The following is a 15,542-nucleotide window of genomic DNA, read 5'->3' as shown; positions in this document are numbered from 1 at the left end:
CAGAGCTGGTGCTCTATCCACTGCGCCACCTAGCTGCCCCATTATTTATTGTAATAAATCAATATTTAGCTCTTTCTGTGTGTCAGGCACTGTGCTAAGCACTAAGGATATATATATAAAAAGGACAGTATCTGCCCTCAAAGGGCTTACAATCTAACAGAGGAGACAACACACTGAAGAAAGGTGCAGAGGGGGAAGGAAGAAAAAGATCCCCAGCACAGGGGGTATAATGGAAAAGTCTAAAGGAGAGCAGCCAGGTGGGAAATGAATCCAAGACCCAAGTCTGAGCTGACCCAGCAATCTTGGAATAAAGCAATATTCAATACCCCAAGAAAACAGATCAAACCAGACCTCCAATCCAAAAGTGTGCAGAACTTAACCATAATATCAAGTCCAAAGTCAGGAAAATAGGGTGGAAGGATGGGAAAACAAAAAGAATTTCACCATAAAAAGCTATTATAGTGAGAGGCACACTCAAGACATAAACCCAAGAAAGAATAACTGTAAGACATTTACAAGCAAAATCTCAGAGAAAAACCACAGCTTAGTCATAAATTCAACTACATTTAATAAGAAAAATTGAATCAAGAGTGTAAAAAAAGTTTTTTTATTTTCTATAAGTAAAATGAGAGCATAAGAAGTGAAAAGCAGAAAAGAAATGAGTTACATAAGAAAAAATTGGCAAGTGAATTAATAGTTTGAAACAAGAGGCACAAAGCTTACCCAAGAAAATAATTCTCTAAAAGTGAGAATGGACCAAACAGAAGCTAATAACTCCATGAAACAACAAGAAATAGTAAAATAAAGTCAAATGATTGACCAAACACACACAACACACACCACACACACACACACACACACACACACACACACGAAAATGCATAGCAAAAACCACTGACCCGGAAGAAAGACTGAGGAGAAAAAATTTAATAATCATTAAAGAACCTAGTTATATATCCAGAAATGTTAAATAAAACTGCCCAGATCTCCAAAGTGGAATCAGAACAAATCCACTTGTCACTACCTGAAAAAAATCCCAAAATGGAAACTCCCAGGAAGAGTATAGCCAAAACCCAAAGCATCTAAGTCAAAGAAAAAGTAATGTAAGAAGCCAGAAAGAAAGAATTCAAATACTGAGAAGCCAAAGACAGGATCCACACAATTTAGCAGCCACTATTATAAAGGAGTGGAGATATTCTTGAGGCAAAGGACCTAGGCCTATACTTAAGAATAACTTACCTAGCAAAACTGGATATAACCATACAGAGGAAAAAATAGACCTTTAACAAAACAGAACATTCCAGAAAAACAGAACATTCCAGAAAAACAGAACTGCACTGAAACTTTGAAGTTGAAACACAGGAGTAAAAAGAAACATAAAAGGGTAAACACAAATGAAAAATTATACAGGACTGAACAAAGATTAACTGCTTATAGTCTAACACGGGGAAATGTTGTGTCCCTTCTGAATGCCATCATTATCAGAGGTTACAAAAGGAGTCTAATTAGACATAAGGTTTAAGAGTGATTGTTATAAGGGCCACTAGGGGACATAGTGGATAGAGCACCGGCCCTGAAGTCAGAAGGACCTGAGTTCAAATACGGCCTCAGACTAAACACTTGACACTTGCTAGTTGTGTGACCCTTAGGCAAGTCACTTAACCCCAACTGTCTAAAAAATTAAAAATTTTTTTAAAAAAGAGTGGTTGTTATGTTTTGATGATCAGAGCCATTACCAGATGGCTATAGCACCCCCCCTGGATAATGCCAACCTTCATTTATCCTTCTATTTTATCATGATTTTATTAACATGACTAAATATTTGTTCTAATTATGAGGAAGGGGAGAACTTTACTAGAATTTACCATTCCCTCAAGCTCTCATTCTTTATCACCAATCCTTCTCTCAGCGAAACTTGGGGGGGGGGGAGAGACTGTCTACACTATGCCTCTACTTCTTTTCTTCTTACTGATACAATACTTTGTAGTCTAGCTTCCTACCTTACCACTTGTCTCCTAAGTAAGCAAGTGTCTCTTAACTGCCAAATCTGATAGTCTTTTCTCAGCCCCATCCTTTTCAACTTCCCTGATAAACAACACCTGTTGACCATCTCTCTCCTCCTCATACTGTCTTTGGATTTTTGTGGCTCTATTCTCTCCTGGTTCTCTTATTACTTTACTTAAGTGCCCCTTTCTCAGTCTCCTCTGCTGTTTCATCACCCATAGCACACCCCTTACAATAAGTGTTCCTTCAAGGCTCTGCCTTAGACCCTAGTCATTTCTCTTTCTACTCACTCTCTTGATGACCCCAACTAAACCATGAGTTTAGTTAACTTATCCCTATGTAGATTTCTCAAAAATAACTAGCCCATTTCTCCCCAAAGTTTTGGCATCGTATCACCAAATGCCTAGTAAAGATTTAAAAGTATCCTCAAAATATATCAAACTAAACATACACAAATCAGAAGTTACACACACACACACATGCACACACACACACACACACACACACAATCTACCCCTCCTCCCACCTACCCCATTTCTAAGCATCACTATTTTTTTCCAATCTTCCAGATTCATAACCTCAGCAATACCCTTGACTCCACATTCTGTTACCCCACATAATCAACTGCCTCTACTTCTACAAGATCTCTTATTTAAAAAAAAACCCTCTTCTCTATTCATATACCTACTTTCTTAGTTCAAGCCTTCTTTTGTATGAAATACTGCCATAGTCTCTTACTGGTTTCACTGCCTAAAGTCTCACCCCATTCTAATCCATCTCAAATTCAGCTGCCAAATTAATTTTCCCCAAGTGTGGATCTGACTATTGTTAACAGGATTTTAACTGAGCCAGTCCAACCCGAGAATGCTCAGAGTCACACAAAGCAGGCCTAGAGATGGGAGTGTCAGTAATCAAGTAGTTTAATTAATCAATTTCAGAGTGAGGAATGTTCTCTTAGCTGAAGTAAAAGCACAGGTTATATATACTTAAACCACAAGTGGGGAAGAAGGGGGGAAGGTAGACTACAAATAATCATTAAGTGGTTTCCCACAAGAAACCCACAAATTCCACAATACAACAATTCTGGAATCAAGTCTTTGGGGGTCATGACCACCTCCCCTAGGGTACAGAACCAGAGTTCTGTGATGGGAACAGGTTCTACAATTTTTGATTCACTTCACTTAAGATCCAGTGATTGTGAGCATTGCCAAAGTTATGATTTTTCAATTCAAGCTGCAAAGTGAACTCTGACTCCCAAACCAGAGAGGCAGCTCTTGAGAAAATTAAATTATTAGTATATTCATTACACATATCATATCTATTAATATGAAAATCATAATTCCACACCATGTCAGTCCCTTTACTCAATAAACTTAATGGTTCCCTTACTACTTCTATAATATAAAATATTCTTTTTGGTTTTTTAAACTCTTCATCTTAAAACTCCATCTTACCTTTCCAGTCAATTTTCCCATCAATACAATATATCTATGAGAATAATCTATCTACGCACTGAGAACATTTTTGATATTGATATTACTAGAAGGAAAACAGAGAAGTTCTGAAAGCCACATTCCACAGTAGAAAATAGGTGATAAGGTGTGTGTTTGTCTCAGCTAAAAATGCTAGGGATTTAGAATTATGATAAACTAATAAAAACTATTTCTGGTACACTTTTGTCAAACACAAAGTACAGTATTAATATTTTTTTCTTCAACAGATAGATGGTTTCTGAGATCTCTTCCAGCACTACATCAACAATCATTTTATCTCTAGTTTAAATTTATAGCATTCTATTTTTCTTCCTCTCTCTCTTCAAAATAAAATGCAATCTGTGGGTGGACAGACACACCAATGCATTGTGTGCATTGTGTGGATGGAACTGAGAAATGACCTAACCATTCTATAAAGCAATATAAAACTTTTCCCAAATTGTTACTGAATTAGCTATTCCTATTCTTCAATCCAATGACACCACTACCAGGCAAATACTCAAAGAGAACAAAAATAGAGGAAAAGAACTAATATAAGGAACTGATACAGCTTGAAGTAAACAGAATCAAGAGAACTTATGCAAGGAATACAATATTGTTTAAAAAAATTTTAAAAAAGGAAACAACTTTTAAAGAACTCTGAATTCTGATCACCACAATGACCAATCACAACTCCAGAAGACTGATCATACCTATCCTCTTAACAGAGAAATGATGGACTCTAAGAGTGCAGAATTAGGCATGCATTTTCAGATGTGGCCAATAAGCCAGTCTACAAGTAATTTAAGAGCTTACTATTTGCCAGGTCCCATGCAGAGTATTAGAGAAACAAAGAAAGCAAAAAAAAAAAAGATATTTCAAAGAGCTCACATTTCTGTAGATGAAATAAACTATAACTATATATATATATACATATATATATACATATATACATATATATATATATACATGTGTGTGTGTGTATATATATATATATATATATATATATATATATATATATATATACACACACACACACGTACAGTGTAAATGGAAGGTAATCTTTGGGGGTGGGAGGAAGGGAACAGGGGCCCAGAAGAAACTCCAGTAGAAGGGAGGATTTGGTATAAGTTTTGAAAGAAGCTAAGAAGTCAGGAAACACAGGTAAGGAAGGAAAGAATTCCAAGCATGCGAGAACATCCTGTGAAAAGGCACAAAGACAGAAGAAATAGCGCATCATATCTGAGGAACAATCAGTCTGCTAAGAAACATTTATTAAGGTCTTACTATGTGCCAGGTACTATGCAAAGCACTAAGACTACAAATGAAAGCAGAAAGGCAGTCCCTGCTATCAAGGAGCTTACCTGCTAAAGGAAGAAAACAACACATAAAACCTGGGGGTAGAGGAGGAGTTAGTCAGTGAATAAATATTTATTAGTGTGCTTCCTATTGTGCTAACTGGCAAAAGACAATCCCTGCCCTCCAGGAGCTCACAATCTTCCTGTGGGGGGAGACAATAAACAAACAAATATGTGCAAGCTATAGGCAAGGATAAATAAGAAACAGTTAAGAGGGTTTGGATAAGGTTTTCTGTAGGAGACAGGATTTTAGTTGGGGCTTGAAGGAAGCCAGGAGGTGGAGATGAGGAGAGATAGCAAAGTAGGCATGAGGAACAGCCAGAGAAAATGCTCAGAGCCAAGAGATGAAGTGTCTTGTTTGTGGAACAGCAAAGGACGCCACTGTCATTGGTTCGAAGAGTACACTGTAGGAAATGAGTACAAGAAGACCAGAAAAAGGGGAGGTGGGGGAGACAGAACCACCTAGATTATGAAGGACTTTGAAAACCCAACAGAGGATTTTATATTTGATCCTAGAGGTGATGACAGGGAGCCACTAGAGTTTACTGAATATAGGTGTAACATGACCACACTTGCATTTTAGGAAAATCACTTTGGTGGCTGAATGGAAGTTGTATTAAGAGCAAGGAGATATTTGATACAGGCAGACCCACCAACCAGCTATTCAACAGTCTTTGTTTTTTACTGCAACATCACCTTGTGAGGTGATGAGGGCTGCCACCAGTGTGGTGACAGTATCAGATAGAAGGGGATATATTTGAGAGATGATGCAAGGGTGAAATGGACAGGCTTTAGCAAAGGATCATATATAGGAGGTAAAAGATAGTGAGGAGTTGAAGATAGTACTTAGACTGTAAACCTGGGTGACTGGGAGGATGGAGGTGAGGGCTGTTTAAAGAGAAAGATAACGAGTTCAGTTTTGGACATGTTAAAATTAAGATCTCTATCAGACATCCTGTTTGACATGTCTGAAAGGCAGTTGGAAACTTGAGACTATAAATCAGCATAGAGCCTGGGGGAGGATAGGTAGATTTGAGAAACATTAGCATAGAGACTATAATTAAGTCCATAGGAGGTGATAAGATCACCAAATGAAACAATACAGAGGGGAAAGGACAGGGATAGGACACCTACAGTTAGAAGATGTGATATGGAAGAAGATTAGCAATGGAAAAAGAAAAAAGTGGTCTGATAGGTAGGAGAATAATCAGAAGAGAGTGATGTCTGAAAAACCTAGAGAGAGGAGAGTATTCCAGAGAAAAAAGTCATCAACAGTGTCAAAGACTATAGGGAGGTCAAGAAGAATGAGGACTGAGAAACAACTCTTGCATTTGTCAATTAAGAAACCACTTGGTAACTTTGACAAGACCTGTTTCAGTGGAAGAAATGAAGGTACTTGTTGGAGCATTTTAGATAAAGTCTGAAGAGACCAGAAACACAGCCAGGAGACAAACAACCATCTTAGAACCCTTCGAAAAATGGAGGCCCTACTCATTTCTAAAATACGCGAAGAATTAAGTCTAATGTATAAGAATACAAGTAATTCCCCAATTGATAATGGTCAAAGGATATGAACAGACAGTTCTCAGACGAAGAAATTAAAGCCATCTATAGTCATAGGAAAAAATGCTCTAAATCATTACTCATTAGAGAAATGTAAATCAAAACAAGTCTGAGATACCACATCACACCTATCAGATTGGCCAACATGAAAAAACAGGAAAATGATCAATGTTGGAGAAGATGTGAGAAAATTGGAACACTAATGCATTGCTGGTGGAGTTGTGAAATGATCCAACCATTCTGGAGAGCAATTTGGAACTATGCCCAAAGGTCTACAAAAATGTGCATACTCTTTGATCCAGCAATAGCACTTCTAGGGGTATATCCCAAAGAGATCACACAAATGGGAAAAAGACCCACATGTACAAAAATATTTATGGCAGATCTTTTTGTGGTGGCAAAGAATTGGAAATTGAGAGGATGCCCATCAATTGGGAATGGCTGAACAAGTTGTGGTATATAAATGTAATAGAATACTATTGTGCTATAAGAAATGATGAGCAGGCAGACTTCAGAAAAACCCGGAAAGACTTATATGACCTGATACTGAGTGAAGTGAGCAGAACCAGGAGAACGTTGTACACAGTAACAGCCATATCATGCGATGACTAATATTGACAGACTTAACTCTTCTCAGCAATGCAAGGATCTAAGACATCTCCAAAGACCTCATGATGGAAAATGCTATCCACATCCAAAGAAAGAACTATGGAATTTGAATATAGATGAAAGCAGACCATTTGCTATTTTTTTCTCTTCTGTTGTGTTTTGTTTCCTCTTTCTGGTGGTTTCCTCTTATTGATTCTAATTCTTACTTACAACATGACTAATGTGAAAATGTTTAACAGGAATGTATACTTACAGCCTATATCAGATTGCACACTGTCTCAGGAGAGAGGTGGTAGGGAGGTGGAGAAACATTTAAAACTCAAAATTACAGAAGTGATTGCTGATCATTCAAAGTAAATTAATTTTTAAAAAAGAAAGAAAAGAAAAATGGAGGCCCTAGAAGAAACTCATCATTGGACAAAAAGAGTCAGCATTGTAGAGAGATGTCCCATTGGTACCAGATCACCTCTGCTCCAACCACCTTCATTTCCTGAGGATTCTGAAAATAAAGAACTGGTATTAGCTCTTAACCTCTGAGGTTTAGGTCCCTGTTAAGTAGGGCCAAAATGGCCGTAGCTAACCTCAGACTAAATTAGAGGCCCTTCTCTTAGCACTACCACCCCCATTCCAAAGAGATCCACAAAAGAGGAGCAGAAATATATCAAATCAAATTAATATTTTGTTAAATTTTACTCAACTAGCATTTATTAAAAGCTTTCTCTGTCCCAGGCACTGTGATAAACACTGAGGATATAAAGAAACACAAAAACAGTTCCTACTCTGAAGGAGCACAGTCTAAAAACAATGGGGGAGAAAAGATGCAAACAATTACGTACAAATAAGACATATAAAGGATCAACTGGCGGTATTCTGAGAGGGAAATCATTAAGATTAAGGAGGGCTAAGAAAGGCTTTTACAGAAGGTGGGTCTTTTGCTGAGAACTGAAGGAAGCTAGAGAAGCTAACAGGCAGAGATGAGGTGGGAAAGTTCCAGGCAAGGGGAGGCAGCCAGGGATAGTACTCAGAGTCAGAAGATAGAGTCTTGTTTAAGAAGATGGTACAAAAGTAAAATCTATAAGCACTGGAAAAGATCTGATATGGGGGATCAGAGAGTCTAGCATTATATCTAAGCTGACAGAAATAGGTAAGCTGAGAGATTCAAAAATGAGCCTTTCTATTATATCTTGTTAATAAAGGACACAACAGAGATCAGATGAAGAATACTTGAGCTTCCCTTCTTTGCAGATCCTGACTCCTGAAGCCATAGTCCAGGAAAACAACCCTTATGGAGATGCAACCGGATAACTTTTGCAGGTACTACAGCCCACATGTTTTCTTCAACAACAACAGCTACTAAAGATAGAGAAAAACAAATTCTCACCACTAGAGTCCTTGGAACTATCAAATCAGAAGCCAGTACCATTTTACTAATGGAAATGGCATTAAAGAAGATACATTATCATCTGCTTTGCTGCTCTACATCAAGGAACATGAGGTCTTACCACTTGATTTGCAGCTGAAAATTCCTGTAAGCGTTGTCTCTTCCTGTTAAAATGTGAACTCTGTTTTTATATTTGTATCTCTAGCATTTGCACAATGCTTTATACATGTATGGGAAATGCTTAATAAATGTGTTAGAAATAGAGCCCCTTGGACCCCCTCAGCAAGGTGGGGAAGTAAGCCCAGGCGAGCTGCTGCTGCCCATTGCTTTCCCAGTGGCAATGCCAAGTGGAGTCTCACTTTCAATAATGAAACTAAAACTGGAGTGAAAGAAGACTCGTTTATCACGTTTCTTGCAAGAAGTGAGTGCACCTCCTGGTGGGAGGAGCACACCATACAGAAGCAAGAGTCAGCTTTTATACTGTTAGTATGATCCTGCTCCTCCCATTAGAGCTAGGATTGGTCCTTGCCCTTCTGGGTTACAATCTTCCTTATACACCCATCTCATGTTGCTCCTTGACATGTTATCCCACCCAGATCATATGTCCCATGTTTGAAAATGGTGGCAGTCTCTGCCCTCGGGGTGTGTCAGTTAATATTCAACAAGCTTATTAAGCAAGCACAGTGGAGAAAAGCCTTTGCCTGTCCTTGACCCCTACAAATTTGAGCTGGTTTGAGCGTCAGGCCTCAAAAACAGGAAATCTGTGTTTAAACTAGCTTCTTGCTTCAAGATCTGATTGGCTGGGGCAAGCCTCCCCTTTCCTCTGGGGCCCCCTGTTTTGTCATCCTATGGAAGCCAAACATCAGCACACTCCTTACAAATGCTTTTTCCTTCTCTTATTCATTCCAATCAAGACCACGTAAGTACTCCTATAGAAAAAAATTAACCTATGCACACGCAAACAGAAACAGAAACGGAGAGAGTCAGAAATAAAAAGAATTCAGAGAAAGGTATTGATAAAAAGCAACTTCAAGATAATGAACTAAATCAATTTTTGTTAAGCTCCATTCACACATTCTCTAAATAATTTAACACACAGCATACCTCTAAGTTTCTACACATCATTGTGGAAGGTTTTTTCCCCAAAAATTATTTCTGCTATTTGAATCCTATCTTACCAACAGAACAGTACTCAAGATGGTTCATTAATGGTAGTCCTGCAACTAGGTGTTGCCAATTTTAAAGCAATATCCTATCTGAATCTTCTCCAAGTCTTACTTATTTTCAAATGATGGAACGTGTCTTTTCTTTTCATCTGTTATCCATTCCACTTGGCATAGGAGAAGATCCTCAACAACAAGAAAGAACAAGGAAAACCAACACTGAACCAGCCTAGATGGTGGAGTAGGAGGCATTATAATCCAGTTCTCCTTACAACTACTCCAATAAAGATCTATGGTGAGGGCCAAATCAACTAATGATCAGGAAATCGATGGATTTATAGCCAAATTCCAGGGCTCCCAGGTCAAGAAGAAAATGCTATAAGCAGCCAGAAAGAAACAATTCAAATATCATGGAACCACAGTCGGGATAACACAAGATTTGGCAACTTCTACATTAAAGTACCAGAGGGCTTGGAATATGATATTCCAGAGGGAAAGGAGCTAGGATTACAACCAAAAATCACCTACTCAGAAAAGTGAGTGTAATCCTTAAGGAGAAAAAATGGAAATTTAATAAAACAGATGACTTTCAAGCACTCCTGGTCAAAAGACCAGAGCTGAACAGAAAATTTTACTTCAAGAGAAGCATCAAAAGGTAAACATGAAAGAGAAATCCTAAGGGATTCAATAAAGTTAAACTGTTTACATTCCTACATGAGAAAATAATACTTGTAATCCCTAAGAACTTTCTCATCATTGCAGCAGTTAGGAGTATACATGGCAGACACAGATGTGAGTTGATTATGAAGGGATATAAAAAAAATTAAGAGGTCAAAAAAGAGAGATGTACTGGGAGAAAGGGAAACAGAGGGTAGAACAGGGTAGATTATCGCACATAGAAGAGATTTCACAGTGGAGAGGAAGATGAAGAGGTGGCAGGCAACACTCAAACCTTACTCTCAACAGAACTGGTTCAAAGAGGAAATAAGATACACACTCAGTGGGGTATAGAAATCTACCTTACCCTACAGGGAAGTAGGAAAGAAGTGAGGTAAGAAAAGTTTGGGGCAGGGGGCGTACGGGGGCTGATAGAAGGGAAGGCAGATTAGGGGAGACAACAGTCAAAAGCAAACCACTCACTTATGAGGAGCAATAATGTGAAAGAAGAGAGAAGGATAGAGAGGAGGGAAATATACAGTTAGTAATCATAACTGTGAATGTGAATGTGAATGTGATGAACTCATTCATAAAACAGAAATGAATAGCAGAACAGATTAAAAACCAGAATCCTATAACATGATGTTAACAAGAAACACACTTGACACAGAGAGACACACACTGAGTAAAGGTAAGGGATGGGGCTGAAGTAAAAAAAAGCTTCAACTGAAGTTAAAAAAAAAAAAGACAGCAATCATGATCTCGACAAAGCAAATGCAAAAATAGATCTTTTAAAAGAAATAAGGAAACTACATTTTGTTAAAAGGTTCAATAGACAATGAAGTAATATCAATACTAAACATACATGCACCAAATAGTATAGCATCTAAATCCTTATAGGAAAAGTTAATGAATTAGCAGGAAGAAATAGATAATAAAGCTGTATTAGTGGGGGACCTCAACTTTCCTCTCTCAGAACTAGATAAATCTTACCAAAAAATAAAGAAGTTAAAGAGATGAATAGAATTTTAGAAAAGTTACATACAATAGACCTCTGGAGAAAACTGAATGGAAATATAAAGGAATATACCTTTTCTCAGTGGTACATGGCACCAACACAAAAACTATGTATTAGGGCATAAAAATGTCACAACCAAATACAGAAAAGTTGAAATAGTAAATGCATCCTTTTCAAATTATAATGCAATAAAAATTAAAACAAAATGTCAAACCTCCAAAATATAATAAGAAATATTTTAATAAAGTCAAAAATATGGAAGAATGATAATGAAGTCTATTGGTAGCAATATACTAGAGGTTCAAAATGATACCTACATTTTCATACATGACTAATGTCTTAAACGGTTTTGCTCAACTATATTTACTTGTTACAAGGGAAGATTCCTAAGGAGAAAGAAGAAAGACAATTTAAGAGATGAAAAAAAGGAAAGAAAATAGAAAGGCAAGGGGGAAAGAAAAAAGAGAAAATTTATAAAATACTTAACCACAGTGGAGAAATCCAAAAGTTCCAGTGACACAAATAGGATAATTTGGTAGAACCACTTCAATTTTAAAAATACATTCTTTTTTTTAAAAACAAATTACGAGACTAAAGCAAGAATATCCATTATCACCACTATTATTTGACACAGTGCTATAAATACTAGCTACAGAATAAGATCAAAAAGGAAAAGAAAAATTTTTTTAAATTGAGGGAATAAGCATAAGCAAAGAAGAAAACTGTTGCTTTTTTCAGATGACATGACATTCAGTTTTAGAGAACTCTAGAGATTCAACTAAAACTAAATTAATTAATAACCTCAGCACAGTAGGATATAAAATAAACTTACATAAGCCATCAGCTTTGCAGTACATTAAACAAACCCAAGCAGGAAGGGAGAGAAATAATATTCAAAATAATCACAGATTGTATAAAATATTTGGGATGGTCACTAGTTCAAGACATACACCAGAATTATATTAATATAATTATAAAATACAGAAATAAATGCAAATCTAAATAATTAGAAAAATATTCACTGCTTATAGCTAAACCAGGGGAATTTTAAAAATACTAACTAAATTAATTTACTTATCTAGTAGTAGTAATAATAATAATAATCAAATAAATAATAATACATATAAATGATAAATTTAAAAAATCAATTTATCAAAGAGTTAATTTAAAGAAGTAGAAAGAAATAACAAAATTCATCTGGAGGAACAAAATGTCAAGACTCTCAAGGGAAATCAGGGAGAAAAACTGGGAAGAAGGAGGAGCCTTATAAGTACCAAATCTCAAACTATACTAAAATGCAATATTGATCAGAACTATTTGTTACAGGTTAAAAATTAGAAAATTCAATCTATGAGGCAGATTATGTATATAACATAATAACAGCATAGTATTTAATAATCAGCTACTGAGTCACTATGGGCCAAAAAGCTTCTGGAAAACCTGGAAAGCAATCTGGCAGAGATATGATTTAAATCACTATTCCATGCCTTATACCACAATAAGCTCCAAATGGACACATGACATAAAGAGTCATAGCATAAACAAACTAGAGAAGCAAGAAAGGAAAAACCTTTGCCAACCATGGATAGGGGAAAAGTTATTAACCAAACAAGGACTGGAGAGGCTCACAGGAGACAAAAAAGGCAATTTTGACAATGGATAACTGAAGCGTTTCTGCATATTAAAAAAAAATCACTGAAGGTAACATTGGAAGGAAAGCAATAAGCTAGGGGAAACCTTTGCAACAAGCGAAAGATCTGACATCCAAGATACATAAGAACTGAATGAAATATATAAGAACAAGAACCATTCCTCAACTGATAAATGGTCAAAGGATGTGAACAGGCAGTTCTCAAATGAAGAAATATAAGCTATCAATCGTAAAAAATATGCTCCAAATTACTAATAAGATAAATTAAAAATATTCTAAAGTTCCACCTCACATGCATCAGATTGGCACAGACAACAAAAACGGAAAATGACAATTGTCAGAGGGAATGGAAAGGACAGGCATGGCATGAATCAAATAAAAAGGAGGGGTCACTAAACCACACATAAAGATCCCTGTGGGTGCATACTAACTTAGAAAACTACATATTGACATCATCCATGTTGTACTTTTATTTATTTTGTCAAACATTTTCCTAATTACAATTTTAATCCGGTTCAGCTACACTTGGAGGGAGTGTTATTTGTCTGACACTTGGTATAGTTGATAAAGTGCTGGACTTGGAATCAGCAAGATCTGGCTTCAAATTCCATCTCTCACACTTAATAGCTCTGTAACCCTGAGACAGTCATCTAACTTCCAAGCCTCAGTTTCCCCCACTACAAGGGTGTACTATGTGGTCTCTGATATCCATTTCAGCTCTAAATCTATGAGCCTATAAGGTACTGCTGGTGGAGTTGGGAACTGATCCAGTCATTCTGGAAAGAAATTTAAAACTATACTCACATATAAGTCACTAAAATGTGCACAGCCTTCGACCCAGGGATACCACTACTAGGCTCTCAAAGTCCTCTCTGAATATATCCCTGAAAAGAGTCACAGGACTTCAAATTAGAATGACTTTATAGAGTTTACCTTATAAAGTTATCTACTATCTCTCTTTTTATAGATACAGAAACTATAAGTGGTGAAACAAAAAGACAAACTCTAGAAGTTGATAAATGTACAGAAGAAGAGAGGAATTAGTACCTATTTGTTAACAATCCATAAGATCCAGTTTCCACCGCCCACTAAGTAAGGGACAATGACCAAAGGTCAGCAAGTAGTGGGGCTGCCTGTTAACATCACTCAGAGAAATATAAAGACGCCTGCCTAGTCATTAACACTAGATTAATCTGCTGAGGATTGCTGGGCATCAGAGGAAAAGTAAGAAAAGAGATGAAAGCCAACTATCAATCTAGTTGCTAGAGACCAAAAAAAGGTTCCCTCCACTGACTGGCTGCTTCAGCTATCAGACAATAGAACACTGCATTTTAAATTATTCAAAGTGAAAGTTCAAAGTTCCTAGCATACATTAGTATTCACCATCCACCAGCTGCTAAATTCTCAGAAACATTAAATCAAATTACTAGAACCCCAATAGGGTGATCCAATTCTGTTCCAATGGATAGAGGGGTCAAAACAAATGCAGTAGCCAAAAAAGGGGGAGTTTTAGATCAATGGTCTGACCCCCAAATGAGTTCTAAGTTCATGCAGGAATGGCATTTCTGGACTAGATCTACAAAAATACCAAGATATAAATCTTACTACCTCCAGAAACCTGACCACCTTCCTAGCAAGGAAGAAACAATCCAAGACACCCCTAACAGGAGCTCTGCCCATATGGAGCCCCTATTTAGCTCTACTTATAATGAGCCCTGGGGTGGTTCAGAAAATAGTGACAGCCTTGTTCACAAACCTAGAGAGGGTAGATTTAGGTGCCTGTCAGCATGGCAGGGTAAAGAAACACCTAGGAAAAGCCACCTATAAAAGAAAAAGAGACCTTGTCCCCGTGACATTTCTGGGCAATGGAGTGGTAGGTGTGAATGCCCCACCTATATCTAAAGGCATCTAAAGGCAAAAAAAAAAAAAAGCTACAGGGACAATTATGGTCCATAGGGCAAGTAACAGTACCCTTACATTTGGTCAATTCAAGGCCAATATACAACAAAAGGCCTTACCTAGGGACATGGTATGACAGGATAAAGAGAGAGAACAAATCTTCACCTCAATTACTGGATCCAGGATTTAAACATCATAATTCTATGGATCACCAACATGAAAAGAAGGGATTCAAGGACTAATCATTTTGAAAGCAAAAATCAGCCCCCAAGTAAAGCTGAAGTATTAGTCACTGCCTATGATGAGGATTCTCTCTCTTTATAATGCCTCAGTTAAGTGCCCAAGGTATGAAAGGGGATCCCAGAAGATACTGTACACCCTAGCCTTCCCCTCTGGGCCAGCCACTATCAGATCAGCAGATGTTGACTTAGCTGCACCTAATCTCAGGGCAGTTCCTCCCTGAAATTCTCCTAAGGTGCCACTGAACCTTAGCTTCTATGCCACCCTCCACCCCTCATTCCACCTTCATCGATCCAGTAATATTCCAGATCAGATGAGAAAAGGGTACATCCCAGAACAGCCATTAGATTTGGATCCAGGCATTCTTTATAGCTACCTAAAATCAAATTCCTAGTGCCTGAGTCTGCCCAGGAGGGCTTCCTAGCCTCTCAGAGAAGCCACTTAATTGCACTCCAGACAACTGGCCACCTATCACTCCACAGACATTTTCTTGCACACGAATCCCACACCCTCTTTCCAACTACACA

At 37.4% G+C, this 15,542-nt stretch overlaps 1 protein-coding gene across 5 annotated transcripts in view; it reads right to left on the bottom strand.

The window, feature by feature from the left end:
* The window catches only part of CDK19 (cyclin dependent kinase 19), a 202,207-nt gene that overhangs the window by 134,484 nt on the left and 52,181 nt on the right, over positions 1 to 15,542 (bottom strand). The window contains exon 1 of one of the 5 annotated variants that reach the window (XM_021008148.2): positions 8,509 to 8,707. The exons of the other annotated variants lie outside the window; for them this stretch is intronic. The gene's annotated coding sequence lies outside the window, so the exon portion shown is untranslated. Of the gene's footprint in view, positions 1 to 8,508; positions 8,708 to 15,542 lie in introns of those variants that run through there. 5 annotated transcript variants of the gene reach the window in all.

The sequence above is a fragment of the Phascolarctos cinereus genome, unplaced genomic scaffold, assembly GCF_003287225.1.
Source record: "Phascolarctos cinereus isolate Bilbo 61053 unplaced genomic scaffold, phaCin_HiC Scaffold_5;HRSCAF=322, whole genome shotgun sequence".
Lineage (NCBI taxonomy): Eukaryota > Metazoa > Chordata > Mammalia > Diprotodontia > Phascolarctidae > Phascolarctos > Phascolarctos cinereus.
The sequence above is the reverse complement of the archived record's forward strand: the minus strand, read 5'-3'. Positions and strand labels throughout refer to the sequence as shown.